Source organism: Astatotilapia calliptera, chromosome 20 (genome assembly GCF_900246225.1).
Source record: "Astatotilapia calliptera chromosome 20, fAstCal1.2, whole genome shotgun sequence".
Classification (NCBI taxonomy): Eukaryota; Metazoa; Chordata; class Actinopteri; order Cichliformes; family Cichlidae; genus Astatotilapia; species Astatotilapia calliptera.
This window is the reverse complement of record NC_039321.1, coordinates 25,732,317-25,746,681: the sequence shown is the minus strand read 5'-3', so window position 1 is coordinate 25,746,681 and position 14,365 is coordinate 25,732,317. Positions and strand designations below refer to the sequence as shown.

At 39.1% G+C, this 14,365-nt stretch overlaps 1 protein-coding gene and 1 long non-coding RNA gene across 5 annotated transcripts in view; one reads left to right on the top strand and one right to left on the bottom strand.

Moving 5' to 3' along the window:
- LOC113013086 (band 4.1-like protein 1) overlaps positions 1-12,769 on the bottom strand; it is a 45,753-nt gene extending 32,984 nt beyond the window's left edge. For 3 of the 4 annotated variants that reach the window (XM_026153688.1, XM_026153689.1, XM_026153690.1), the window contains exon 1: positions 9,583-12,769. The gene's annotated coding sequence lies outside the window, so the exon portion shown is untranslated. The remainder of the gene's footprint in view (positions 1-9,582) is intronic. The other variant, XM_026153691.1, reaches the window with a different exon arrangement.
- LOC113013087 (uncharacterized) lies at positions 9,776-14,310 on the top strand. Its single transcript, XR_003270788.1, has 3 exons — positions 9,776-9,822; positions 12,778-13,646; positions 13,747-14,310. It is a non-coding gene; the product is annotated as an uncharacterized LOC113013087 (long non-coding RNA).
- The last annotated feature ends 55 nt before the right edge of the window (positions 14,311-14,365 follow it).

Below are 14,365 nucleotides of genomic sequence, written 5' to 3'. Positions count from 1 at the left end.
TCTAATTGTACTGTTATGAACTTTAACAGGTAACATAAATATGTAACAATATTTATTTTAATGACCATTAAAGGTGAATAATGTCAGTAAGAATTGTTGACCTTCATAAAGGTACAGTATATTATTAGGTATTTGCCTTAAAACATTAGCTATGGGATGTTTTGATTCAGTTTAGTTGCATACTATTTGCATTTTACTGTTGTCAATACAAAGTGAGTCTGATTTATAGACCTTATGTATTTGATTTGCAGAATGTAGCTTCATCCTTATCCTCTGATAAGGATGAAGCTACATCTTTATCCGGCTGACTCGTAACTGTTAACTCTAAGTAAAATTTCAAATAATTTGGGAACCATAACTCAGTTTCAGTAATACCTCCAAGGGTAGCTCTTACGGCATTAGATGTTATATATGGTCCAAGACAGTTGACTTTAATTGTTCTTGCTTCTGCATTTCTGTGTTATTTTTTGTGTTTTTTTTTTTCTTCTTTTGTTGTTTCTTTTTTAAAATCACATTTGACATGTCTGTGAAATACTTTTTCTTTTTGGCTAACAAATTAAAGATGAGAAACATCTAACATCTATGATTAAGTGTAGCGCTGACTGCCAAAAAGAAAGGATCTTATCTTCAAATGAAATATGCTTTGTCTGCACAAGAAACACTGCCAGCTTAAATGTGTTCCAAAACACAGCACGTATCAATAAGATTAGCTGCATTTAGCTTATCAGTCAGTTATTGAAATTCTTTTCTTTCACAAGACAGACAAGCAAAATTCACACAGTCAAACTCACGATCTTCACAGTCCCACGTACACATACACAGACAGAATTCACTCACCATGTCTTTGTATCTCTGGAGACTACTTCCTCTGTGCTACATTCCAGTCCACACAGGAATCATTACTGAGCACCTCAAATGTGTTAGCGAATGCTTGGATCAACTGCAAGCGTTTCAAACTCACTCAGCTGAAAAAAGTCTCAAACTGCAGAGTATTAACTTCACGCCAACAAAAAGAAGCAAAAAGCAGACAACGTGACAGTCCGAGCACTCATCATCTGCAGCAGGGCAGCTCAGATAAATTGCCAGATAGTAAAACACATGATGGCTGATCATCTAGGGCAAAATGATGTCCACAATGCGCCATTTACTGCAACCTGACTGAGTTCATTTGTCTTCATGCCAGTTTTTCAAAAAGCTTGTCAATTTAGAAGCGCCCCAAAACTGATGTCTTCAGGCAGGCATTAGTTGCCCACAGGCCCATCCTTCACTTGCAGATGGGCAGAAGAAATTTGTCAAATATAGCGTCTCAAAAATATGTCACAGCAGAGCAGGGGAAGCACAGGAATGACAGCTTGTGGATTCCTTTCACTTCTCAAGCACAGTATGCTGTCAGGAAATTGTGCATGTGCTAACAGCGTCAAGTGTTTGCCTTCCTCCAGAGTATACTGGGGAAAAAATAAGTCTAGTGTGTGAACAAATCAGTGACAAAAGCAGCAAACAGTGTCATCAGCACTTCTTTTGCTTACAATATCAAAGCTCTGCAAGAAACTTGTTTTGGGATTTGGGATTTTTTTTTTCTTTTGCAACAAAGAAGCTCAAGGAAGTTTCACAATCCTGTACTAAAAAAAAACACATTTTTAAATTCATGCTTGTGGTTTTAACCAAAACAATAGACTGTGATAAGAAATACTTCCAAAAACATAAGGTTTGCCTGTGACAGCGGATTGAATGCCGCCAACGGCTCTGTTTTTCAAGTTTTAGACCAAGGTAGCATTTAAATATGTAGCTCAGACCTGCCTACTTGAATAAGTAAAGAGGCCTAGTCGCCCAGTTCAATTTAATCAAATCCGGTGTCGCTGTCTCTGGAAGAAATGCACCATCCTCTCAAGCATTTCTTGCAACATCCCCCGAGGGGTTCAGACTTTACTTCTTTGCACTGACGGCCTTATTTGCAAATGTAATGTGTTTCCATACAGACCAGTGATTTAGCGGCATGAAAAAAAAATTGACCACAGATGCTTAAAAGGTTGTCTAAACAGAAAAAAAAAAAACTCCAGCATTGTAGCATGTGGCCTGCAGCCTACACAGAAACTGACCTTGAATTTCATCGGTGGTACTTAAAAGCATTTAAAGATGTCCTTCTAGAATACATATGAAAACATTTGCATAGATACTAGAAAGATTAATAGAAATTATATAAATGAAAGGCAGGGATGGGCAACACTTCAATTAATTGAATTCACTGATTGTTAGATATGAGTTATTAACTCATTTTTTAATACATCAATTTAGAGTTGAGATGAAATATTATTTTGCTAAAACAAATACAACCTGTCTGTTTGTGCAGTGTTTTAGGAGAAACATTTTCTCGCCTATTAATATGAATTCAGGTCTCTTCTTTTGTTCAAGTGTGCAAGAAATCCTCAGGGAGTAAACTGGATTGTGCTGCTAGCTTAATGGTTTTCTGGCACTTTTTTGGAGGTAATCCCCCCCCAAAAAAAAAACAAAAAAAACCAAACAACAACAGCAAACCACTCAGTGCTTATTATTAGATGTCACCCGTGCAGAGGGACCGGTAATTCACCATGGTGACACACCTGCAGCTAATAGCGTGAGGATTCTTGGAAAATAAAAGTGACACCCCACTGTTACTTCTCTGTTGGGTTTATGGACTTCGTATTTAATTTAGGTGATGTCCATGTTAGTGGTCTGGCTGTAAGGAAACATGAGTTCATACATCTTTCTTTTTTCTTTTTACATATTTAGATCTGGAAATCATTACTTAGCCACAAGAAGCTCGGTAATTTTTACCGTGTAGAAAATGCCTCCAGCTGCTAGACCATTTATAAAATAAAATACGTTTTGCATGCTTTAAAAAAAAAAAAAAAAAAAACTCTCTATGCTTCCTCGTGTAGTGTATAATGAACAGTGTACCCACAATATAACTGCCTTTTATGTTAACAATGTGCATCTACACACTCACTTGTAAAAAATATGCACTGTAGTAGCATAAACTAAAGTACTGTATCTACACAGGAATCCAGAGAAGCCACCCACTGTATTACCCAATCACCGTTCATTCCTCACTGAGCTTCGCCTTTTTTTTTTTTTCAAGCTGCTCCCTCCACATCTCGGCTTTATAATCAGTGGCTCTCTTCTAATGGCATACACAGCCAGTCCATCAATCCTTAAGGGCAGAGGCTGGCTCTGGGAAACCAGGTATAGGACAGTGGGGGTTGGGAAAGAGGGAGTGGCAAGATGTCCTTGTTCAGGAGAAACCACATACACACATTCTCCAAACCTTTGGCACTCAGCAGTCTTGGAGGCAGATTGCGTAGCACGACTGTTAAGTCTGCTGCAAATCATGTCACACCACAGCCGAGATAAATGATACGACATCCAAATCAATGAGGCAGCAAGTTCATCCTCCCAAAGAGAAAGCAAGCCCAGAGGGAGTGATGCTACCTGCATCTACATAGCATAAGCACTCTCTTTTGGGAAGAGTTAACAAAGGGAATTACAGGGTTTAGCACAGATGCTGTGCTTCAGTGCAGAGTTCCACTTTCTTGAGCTGATGCAAAAAGACAGACTGTGTGATTGGAAACTCATCTGTGTGTGCTTCATTATCACTTGGAGTCAAAGAAGGTGGCGAATGTGCGTAGCAAAATTATTAGAGCAGGGGGTTTGGGGCGGGTCACTGTAAAGTTAATCCTCGCTGATTAAAACAAATCAAGCAGGGAAATCTCTCAAAATGAGCTGTCAAAATGCATCATTTGATTTATGCGATGACTAGCTTAGAGATTAATCAGTTTACATGAGTAAAACAGGCACCGCCTACCATTCAACACTAATATGTACTCTTATGTATACTCAGTAAAGGAGGTCAATGTACTTAACATAACTTGGGAATAGTTTTAAGGTCAAACGCTGTTTGAATTCCTAGAACAGGAATAAAATATTTCTTGCTAACCTAGAAATTCTTACTGCTAACCTACTAGATAAACATTATTTTGAGAAAAAAAAAAACATGACTGAACAGATGCTTATGTAGGTGACACCTACTGTTAGGCATGTTGACATCCCATTGATTCATACAAATTGTCCAAACAATCAAGCATGCTGCCCTGGTTCACATTCACAACAAGACAGAGAAAGGAAGATTGCAGACTCTACGTATCATTTTTATGTAGCTTTCTACAGAATGTGTAGAGTATGAAATAGCTCGTTTTTAGCAGCATATCATTTACTCCCTCTAAATGCTGGATCTCTCAACTGATAACACACCTCCACTGAAGATATACAGTTATGTGGAAAATAAAGCTTTCACAGCCCTCTATGCAGTCCTATGAAAAACTAAGTACACCCCATGATTTAGTAGCTTTTAGAACCACATTTGGCAGCAATAACTTGAAGTAGTCACTTGAGAGGCTGCCAGTTTAGCTCACTAGGTTGAGCAGGTGACCCATCTGCTGTAAGGCTAATACAAAGAACTGGGTTCAAATCTGACCTGATCCCATTTGCTGTGTACCTCCCCTTGTTATCTCTCCCTAGCTTTCCTATCTTCTCTGCACTTAACAGACGCCAAAATATACGCAAACAATAATTTTCCTGTCTTTATCAGTCTCGCACATCATTTTGGAAGTATTTTGTCCCCCTCTCCCTTACAACATTGCTTCAGTTCATTGAGGTTTGTGGGCATTTGTTTATGCACAGCTCTCCTGGACCTTGACTGGACCATTAAATACTGGATCATTGTCCTCCTCCGTGAAGCGATACAAGCCAAGCTTTAGCTGTTGAACAGATGGCCTCACTTCTGGCTCTGGAACATTTTGGTCTACAGAGTTGTTCTTGGTCAACTTAAGTTGCCCAATTCATGTGGCTGCAAAATAAGTCCGAATCATCAAACCTCTAACACCATGCTTGACAGCTGGTATGAGGTGTTTGTGCTGATACACAGGCGCCTTGTTTGGTTTTCACCAAAAACGGCGCCTGTGCGTTCTGCCCAAACATCTCTACTTTGGTCTCGTCTGTTCAAAGGACATTCTTCCAAAATCTTGTGGTTTGTCCAGATGCAAGTTTACAAACCTAAGCAGAACTTCCATGTTTTTTTTTAGAGAAAAGAGGCTCTTGGCAAATCTTCCAAGCAAGACATAGTTGTTAGTCTTTTTCTCTTTTTCTATTTGTGCTGTCATTAATTTTTTTACGTTAACATGCTAACAGAGGCCTGCAGAACCTAAATTGCGGCTCTTCTGTTTTATGCAGTTCCTATAAAACTGCATGATCTAACTGTCTGGAGCGAATTTGCTGGGATGTCTGCTTCTGGGAAGACTGCAGCACTGTGTTAGTGCCCACCTCAAGAGGTCAGGACCAAAGAACAGTTTTTACTTGCTGATATATCAGTTTTATAAAGTGCCATGCCAGGGTGCTACTTACCCTCTGAATTCCTATGAAAGCAGTAGGGGTGTGCTTAGTTTTTCCACATAATTGAATGGAGTCTTGTGAAAACTTTCATTTTCACATGACTATATGTTGTATGCAGATCTGCAGGAACGTACTTGGTTTTTGTTTTATACTTAAAGTCTAATTGCCAAAATGCAAACTGGATCTTCATCTTTCTATTATTATTTTTTTAAAATACCTTTTTTAGTAAACAATGGCTGGTTGAGAAAATTGGAAGTCTGCGCCTCAGTATCCATTATTCCAGATATTGACTGCTTTCACCAGAAATACTGACTGTTGCTCCTAGAGGGATAGGTCAGCAGAGAAGCTGATTGTTTTCCCAGGTTGCTGAGTGCATGACTTCATATGCTGTAGGTATTCCTGTGAGTATGTTCATTATGTTTACCTTCCGTATAATTAAGCAGTGTGGGCATCGTGATAACTACAGTTCTGAATAAAGTAATTATTTAATTATGTGCAACTTAATCCATACGCATGTAGCCCCTTCACCACCCAAATTAAATCTTTTCCCCATTTCATGTATTCACATGTATTTTAGCAACCTTTACTAAAAAGGTTAAACGGATAAAAACAAGACACAGCTTCATTCTTCACTGTCACAGGAAAATGACAGGCACGCTGTACACAGCACAATCTTTTTTTTCCTAATTGACCACAAAGGAGCGTGTCTCCACTAACGATAGTTAACACTGAGGCATCAGGCGTGCCTGTTTAAAATTCAGTTACCATGGGAACCCTAGCCTAACATCGTCTGTCAAGCGTATCAAAATAAGATAAAGAAAATGACAAAAAATGAGAGAACAGCCTGTAGGCATTATTTTGCTAGTTGACACATACACAATGCGTGAGAGGGAAGAAGAGGTGAACCATCACATGGCACTGAGCTCAAGATTGTGACAGCTCGTGTAGAGGTAGGCATGCTGAAGTGGTGGGTGGAAGAGGATGACCAACAGTTTCAAGTTGGATGTCAGGCTTGTAGTCTGCATTCAAATGCCTGTCGTGAACACAGGAGGTCAGCCGAACAAGATGTAGATATATGGCAGTGTATCGCTTTGGAGGGATTATGTTTGTGTTTGATCATACAAGACACAGAAATAAGTTAGACTAGTGTTTAATCGCGTTACACCCTTGGGGAAGAGAATATTTTTGCTTTACAAATCTGATCTAACCATATCAAATGTGATATACAACGCAGCTGTTAAAGTGGTTATTTTATGGCTTTCAATACACTGTAAATGGCAACATGGTATTCTCAGTACATGTCATAGGTCTTCAAGCTTCTCATCTGATCATACCTCAAAATAAATGTCTGTCTTTATGAGTAGTTTGAAAATTCACTTTCATGATTATAATAAAGCTGTACAGCACTTTTTCAGCCCAAGCAAAATCGAGCAAGCCACTCTACTTTTAAGATTAAACTTGAAGCTTTTGTTATTGATGAAGCGTATGGTTAGAGCTGGATCAGGTGATCCTAAAACCCCCCTACAGGCCTAGGTTGCTGTGAACATCACATGTTTCACTGAGCATTTCTTCTTCACCTCTTTTCACTCTCTTTGTCTTCATACCCCACTCTGTACTTAATCATTATTACTAAACTCTGGCTCTCTGCAAGTGTTTCTTTTGTCTCGTCTCCCTCCCCTCACTCCTAGCAGGTCATAGCCCCTCCCTAAGCCTGGTTCTGCCAGAGGTTTCTTCCTGTTAAAAGGGAGTTTTTCCTTCCCACTGTCACCAGGTGCTTGCTCATTGTAGATCTTTACCTTACAATATAAATCACTTTGGGGTGACTTGTTGCGACTTGGTGCTATATAGATAAAATTGAACTGAACTGAATTACCTTTACAGTGTCTGTTAGGTTTTAGAAGTTACAATGCTTTACCTCAGAAAATGCATTTATGCAGGTTCTAAGATTATTATGATGATTATTGATTTTTTTGTACCTGTGTCAAACTGTGCAACCAATTGTTAAAGGAGGGATCTCCAAAAGAAAAACAAATGATGTGATGTCTTCCTAGATCGGGCATTGTCTACTGTCGCACATCATTTGTGATGATAATACAGTGACAGCTTATTACATGCTGCTTGTTATCCATAATATGTCTTTGAAAGCTCCTGTTACTTCGAAGCAATATGAGTTTATCCTGTGGAGAATTCCCCGTTGGCTGTGAAAAGACCACTGGCTATGCTTCAATGAGCTATTACAAATCGATCATAGGATGACTTAAAATAGGACTCAAGGGAGAATTGCATCAATGTGTGCTAGTCTAAACAAGCACTCTTGCTGAATTTAGGTGCATAAAAAGACACATACGAAGGTGTTTCCCGTCAGTCTATCACATGATGACCTAAAAGGGTGTGTGTGTGTGTGTGTGTGTGTGTGTGTGTGCGTGCGTGCGTGCGTGCATGTTTGTGTGTGCGTGCGTGCGTGCGTGCGTGTGTATTGATTGGTGACAGACTGCACAGAAGCTGCACATTAACCAGAAAGTGTGAGACTTGCATATAACCTTGCAAGTCTCACACTCTTAGTTTCGGAGTTCGCTTGAATATCTGCTACCTGTCACACATTAGAGGAAGTTGCTCTGTGGAAAATGTACCATGTAATTCTCTTACTGTACTGCTTGCAGTCAAACTTCTAGCAGCACCATGACAAAAACCTATATAACAGTTATTCAATATTTTTTTCCTGTAAGTGTTCACCTAAACATACATCTACACAAAGAGGCATTGCTCTAAATGAGGGACGCGAGGAGCACCACTATGACTGCGTATAGTTACGATTGTTATATGCACCAGGGAGACCAAAAGTGGATCAGGTGAAAGGAAAATGAGATTGGAGGATGCATGAAGGGACAGAGGTGTGATGGACAGATGGATGGATTTTAGATCTATTTTCCCCCCCTTCTTCACTCTGCCTTCTCAGTTTCTGAAATTCTGAGTCTCGGAGATACTGTAGCCTGCGGTGTGGCTGCAAACAAGCCAGAGACACAAGGACTGGCAGTCTGTTTGAGTATGTGGGTGAACAGAAGGAGGCATTACTTATGATGATAACTTTTTGGAAGTGTTAAAATAAAGCTTGTGTTGTGGTTATTTTATGTTTTTGTGTGTATTTTGCTTTCCTTTCTTTTTTACTGTTTGCCTCGGTGAATTCTCTTTGTTGTTCCTCTGCTTGGCAAACTTTTACTGTAGCAGCTGAGCTATTAAGTTCTCTATGAAAAGGAGACGGGAAGGGGGAGGGGTGATGTAATAACTCATTGTTTTAATCAATCTTTAGCTCTGATGTGCAGTTTACAGATTCACCTTGCGAAAGTGAGCAAATTTTAAAAACCAAATTTTCAAAATAATGGCATAAAAATGGACAATTACCCCCTACACCTGTTGCCTTTTTCTGAAAACGCAATTTGAATCAGTGCCACTTTGCACCTTTTTTCTTTATTCATTGTTATAAATGTGCCGTTTCAATCGAAAAAAGTAACAACTGCCGTCCTTCTACTTTCCGAGCATTTTCATTAAATAGCCCACTTTTAAACAGTGCAGTTGACATATTCAGGAGACCTTTCCCTTGCCTCGGCGCCCACGCCTGCCCCCTCTGCCACACCCGCGACAATACACTTCAATTAGCTCATTATCTTGAGCATCAGCTGTTAGCTCCATAGACATAGAGAAATAATAATCCTCTCTCTCACACACACACACACACACACACACCGGCATTTCCAAGAATAGGTCTGAACAATTGTACGTGGGTTGTATGTTTTTAGCGAGGGAGCTGACCAGACGTTATATGATTCAGTAAGCCGATAAAGGTGCACTTGCTTCTTGCTGGGCCTTGATATGCATGGAATAAAGGGTGCCCTCATTCCATGCAGCTTATTAAACCAGCCTGCCGACCATATTGGTCGTATTAAGGCTAATGTGGCAACACCCTCTTCATCCGCCCATGACACTTGAGGAACAAAAGCAGTGTCTTTACGGAGCATGCAGGACGCGTATTCGCGCAAAGCTATAATCACCGGTGTGTGTGATGCTTCTCGCCTCCAATGTCACTTCGTAATACCCGGTAAATGCAGCATGCACCTGTTCCGCTGTCATCCGCGTCGTATGAGACAAACAAATAAACATGCATACCTGTCCTGTCAGAGCTGGGTGTCAGGCTTCAGCCCAGATTCTGATCATTGAGATGAAGGGAACTGGAAGACGGACGCCGCCACCGCCCCGGAGAGCCTTTTTCTCTGCCTCGGGAGATGCAGCCCTGCAGGCTGGGACGGAAGATAGGCACAAGCCGGCAGGGATGGCTAGCAGTCGGAACGGCTAGGAGGACAGAGGAGAGGCGGTGTAAGCAAGGGAACTCCTAACGTCGTGCGTAATGTGAGGACCGCTCTGCTCGTGACACGCAGCGTGTCTTATCACTTGCTTTACTGGTTTTCGGGTCATCTTATCCCGCTGTAAGGCTCAGTAATGGGGGGTGGGGGGCTGCTGGCTGGAAAAGAATTAATTCTATAGCCTAATTTCACTGTAATCTAATAAATTACAAAAGCCATTAGTAAATTTGGAAGATTATAAAAGAATTGAGTGCAGTTAATATAGATGCTTACTGCATTATAGGGAGGAATTATATGCGTGTTGTCTAGTCATATGTTATCACACTTAACGATCACTTAAAAGCTGGAAATACCAACACTATGGGTCAGTTTAGGCTTAATAAGAAACGGATTCAATTCTTCCCTTCAGCAGCTGAAAAAAGTTAATGGCCCAAGCCCTCCAGTTTTGTTTTGTTTTTTAAATAAGTCAATAACAGATAATAATAAAGAAAAAGAAACCAAGTTGAATATTGTTCAAAGTCAGTAACATAGTAAATGCTGCTGTTTCCTTTCAAAAATCATATTCGTTCGACTTAATTGGACTTAGCGTTTTTATGCTGGTCGTCCACGCCCAATCTGCAGTGACTCTGTGGCCCATCAGAGGGCGCCTCTGTTTGAGCCACTGTGTTAAGATTAGTTTGAGATCAGGTTTAAGTGTAAAGGCAATACTGATGGGAAGCAATCTTCACAAGATGATCCCAGAATTTTCTCTGGCAGGCGTCATTCCACTGAAGAGAGCTGCCTTTCCTTTTTCATCATTACCTGCAAATACAGCTCCCTTAATCTTTGCATGATACAATTACAAACATATGTGACAAGGTTTAACCCCTCATATTATTTTATATTCAGGAGTTTTTCAAAGCCCATATCTCACAAGGTTAAGTAAAAACTGCCACACTGTTCTGTGCAAAGCAAGCACTGTGCTGAATGGATGGAGGCTCTGTGGGTGATGTATTGCAATGGTGAGTCATAGGAACCTTCTGTGCTGAACGCCCTCTTTGGCTTCATGCACAAGTGTGTTCTGTTGAAATGCAAATATGCATACAGGAAAATCAATTCCTTTCACGCTTCGCTGGGTCTGCTTCAGCTGTTTACAGGATATGCATAAAGGAGGGGTAAGATTTCTGGAGGAAAAACTAATGCTATAGGATATGTCTTGATGCTTCATTGCCAAGTTTGTCTGTGGTCTCTACAGTGACCAAGTACCCGCATCAACATTTATTGGCTATCAGAGGATTATTTACCTGTCTTTATAATAAGCTTAAGTCATACAGAGTGGTTAGGATAATATTCCTCCACTTGGTGGCAGTCATTTACCAGCTTTACTCTTGTCACAGCCGCCACAATGGTTGGAATTTACTATAAAAATTTAAACGCTCCCCTATAAACAAGGTGCATATAAAACAGATCAAACTCCTAAAACTATTTCATTTGCTCTGCACCTGCAGTTTTTCTGTAAAACCACACGTATTCTGGCATGTGCCATGCTTTAATGGCCTGGTTGCGCACTCTTACTCACCGTTTTCTCTGGAAGTTACCGCGTCCCAACATTCCTTTATATGACATTCCCTGATTGACAAATCAAAAGGTATAAATGAGAAATATAAAATCCTTTCATGACCATGTCCCTGTACAGTTATATGTATTATATATTTACTGGATTGTTTTAATATTAGGCAGCCAACTTTACGAGTTTCTTTTGTGAAAATATAATACACACAGCTCAGTATATTTTTCTTCAAAGAAAAAACTGCAAACAAAAATGTAAACCTCAAAATGTTTCTTGCAATCTTGTAAATACACACTTTCCAACCAGTATTAATATAATAACTGCACATGTCTGTCTTCACATTATAAAAGTTGCATTATCCATGTAATTCAATAAACCGACAAATGGAAACATTTATTGTATTTTAGTAATATAAAAAATGATTATGGGCCAATATCCAACTTTAAAGCAAATACATTTTTAACATAACTTTTATTTTCATTGTACTGCAATTTAAGTTCCTGTCACTGCTGCATTGACCTACTGGTGACAGTAGACCCTGAAATGAAAATAAGTTAAAAACAGGAGCCAGCGATTATTCTAGTGGGTTTTTTTTTTTTCTTTCTTTCTCCAGAGCTCTCAGACTCATGTATCTCACAGGGGACAATCCCACAGTGAATTGCCAGTAATTTAAAATGTTAAATTACAAACAAAAAAAGACTACACTATGGCTCATTCCCATATGGCTCCATTTTGGCAATAATGTGCTTCTACTGAGGGCCATTTTTTTGTTAAAGGGCTTTCTCAGGTCATACATGTGAACTGTACATGTAAGCTCAAAGGCTGATTGCATAAGTATTTGTATACATTCTGAATAATACATCATAAACTCTTTAATAAGCATTTATGGATTAAGCTAATATAAATGTCCTCATATAACTCTGAAACTGCTACTACAATAACAAATGTTTTCTTCCTTTTTTAGTTTATTGAAGTAATGTGGTAACAGAAAGGAGGATTCAGCTTAGGCTCGCAGTGCTCCAAACATCTGCTGTTCCTACAATATGTTACTGAAAACATCTTGAGCAGAAATAGCCTCGAATCCGTGCTCTTTGCCAAGTTTGACCCAAGTGAGGATTTGATAAATAACTAGACCAGAAAATGGAAAATGGGAAATTTCAACTGTGTCACGTAACCACAGAGCAGTCCTCACATTCAGCCTCAATGACAGGGATTGAGATAGTTCAGGAATGCAGCAATTAAAGTAAGTGTGAGAAGCAGATGCTTGGCATGTGTTGGCATCTGAAAACGCTGGAAGATAAATTATTCGTGATAAGGCATTTGGTGGGTGAACCAAAATGTATGGTTGCTTGAAGCAATGCTGTGTTTTGGACACAGCTGGTCTTCACCTAAAAGTCTGTCTGGTGTGTATTCTTTACCATTGTTAATACCCTTGCATATTGTTTTCTGCAGCATGGGAAGGAAACAGGATGAGAAGCCATCTGAAAGATCCTGAAGAAGGGGTGAACAAAATCACAGTAAAGCCATGAAACTAAATTAAGTGCACTCCTTTTTTCATACTTTCCAAAGAACTTCATAAACTGATTTTTCCCCAGCATGCATTCTTTAAAAAAAACAAATAATTTAAATATACTGAAGTGGTGCATGTCTATATTCTCCATATGTTAACATAGACTCAAGTGAAAATACAGTGGCCGCTATTAGATCATTACATTCCCATTTTTTTATTTGGTTGTTGACAAAATTTTTAACATGAATGAAAAATTAGTCTACAAGATTCGTTTTTTCATTACTAATGTAAAAAACTAAAAATTAACGTTGCTTTGCTGTCGGGCCACGAATGCTTGACATGGCATTTCTGTTTTATGGGATAGTATGAAAGTGACGGCACTGCAGAAAATTACAAGAGACAGAGAAATAATATTTAGGCAATGACGGGCAGCCAAGTTTCTTGCCTGGATCTAATTAGCTGTTAACTGTAAACATCAAAGTCAGTGTACCTTCCACCGTCCTCTGTGAGGCACGTCCTTGGCCTCCAGATGTTTTAAGTCAAATCAGACAGCTCTACAGGCTATACCTTGTACAAAAAAGAAGAAGAAGAAAAAAGACTGTAACATCACTGTTTTTTAAACATTTTTGCATTTACAGAGTGTCTTTTTCTGCTTTGCTAGATTCTGGGTGAACTAAAAAAGAAAATGGTTATGAAGGAATAAAAGCAAAACTCTAGCGCAGGTGCACAGGGCATTGCTGTTCCCATAAAATTCCCCGTGGGTGTGAGAGTCATGAGCTTATTCTCTTCATCTCTCTGCCGATCCACAATGGTGAGTGAATTTACAATCTTGGTTGCTGTGGTTTACACATATCGAGTGAAAAGGGAAGTTGCACTAACTCTTCCACTCATTCTGTCTTCATCTTGTTCAGCTTTGATCACTGCCTTCAAACACTGAAAGGAAAAAAAGGATTTAATTGATTTTCTATAACCCAGAAATAACAGAGCTCTTGTTTTCTTTAATATGATCTAAATCTAGCTCATTGCTGGACACAGTAATAAATAAGGTTTTATACAGTGAGATGGTTGTCATGATTTTTTGTTTGTCTGCAGTTTGTTTGACTTGTGACCAAATAAACACTGAGAAGATTTCTGTCAGCATCTCTTGTTTAAAAGCAAACATGATTTTACAAGCTTTCAAAGTAAACTAGTGTTGTTGTTTTTTTGTTTTGTTTTGTTGTTTTTTTGATGTACTGATCATCATTGAGATTCTGGGCTTTGGTATTGTGTTTGCTTTCCAAGTATTCTAAAATACTGTTTGGGAAATTTATGCACATTTTTGTATGTTTAATTATATTAGAACTATTTATGTACATAAACATATAATTAAAATAATAATAATTGTCTTTATGTAAGAAATCAACTTGGGAAGTTTAAATTTTATTAGCTTTTGATTTAAATTTAAATTTCACCCAGTGCTTCCTGCAGAAGTTCTCTGATGACTCTGCAATAGTCGGCCTCATCACTGATGGGGACGACAAGGAGTACAGA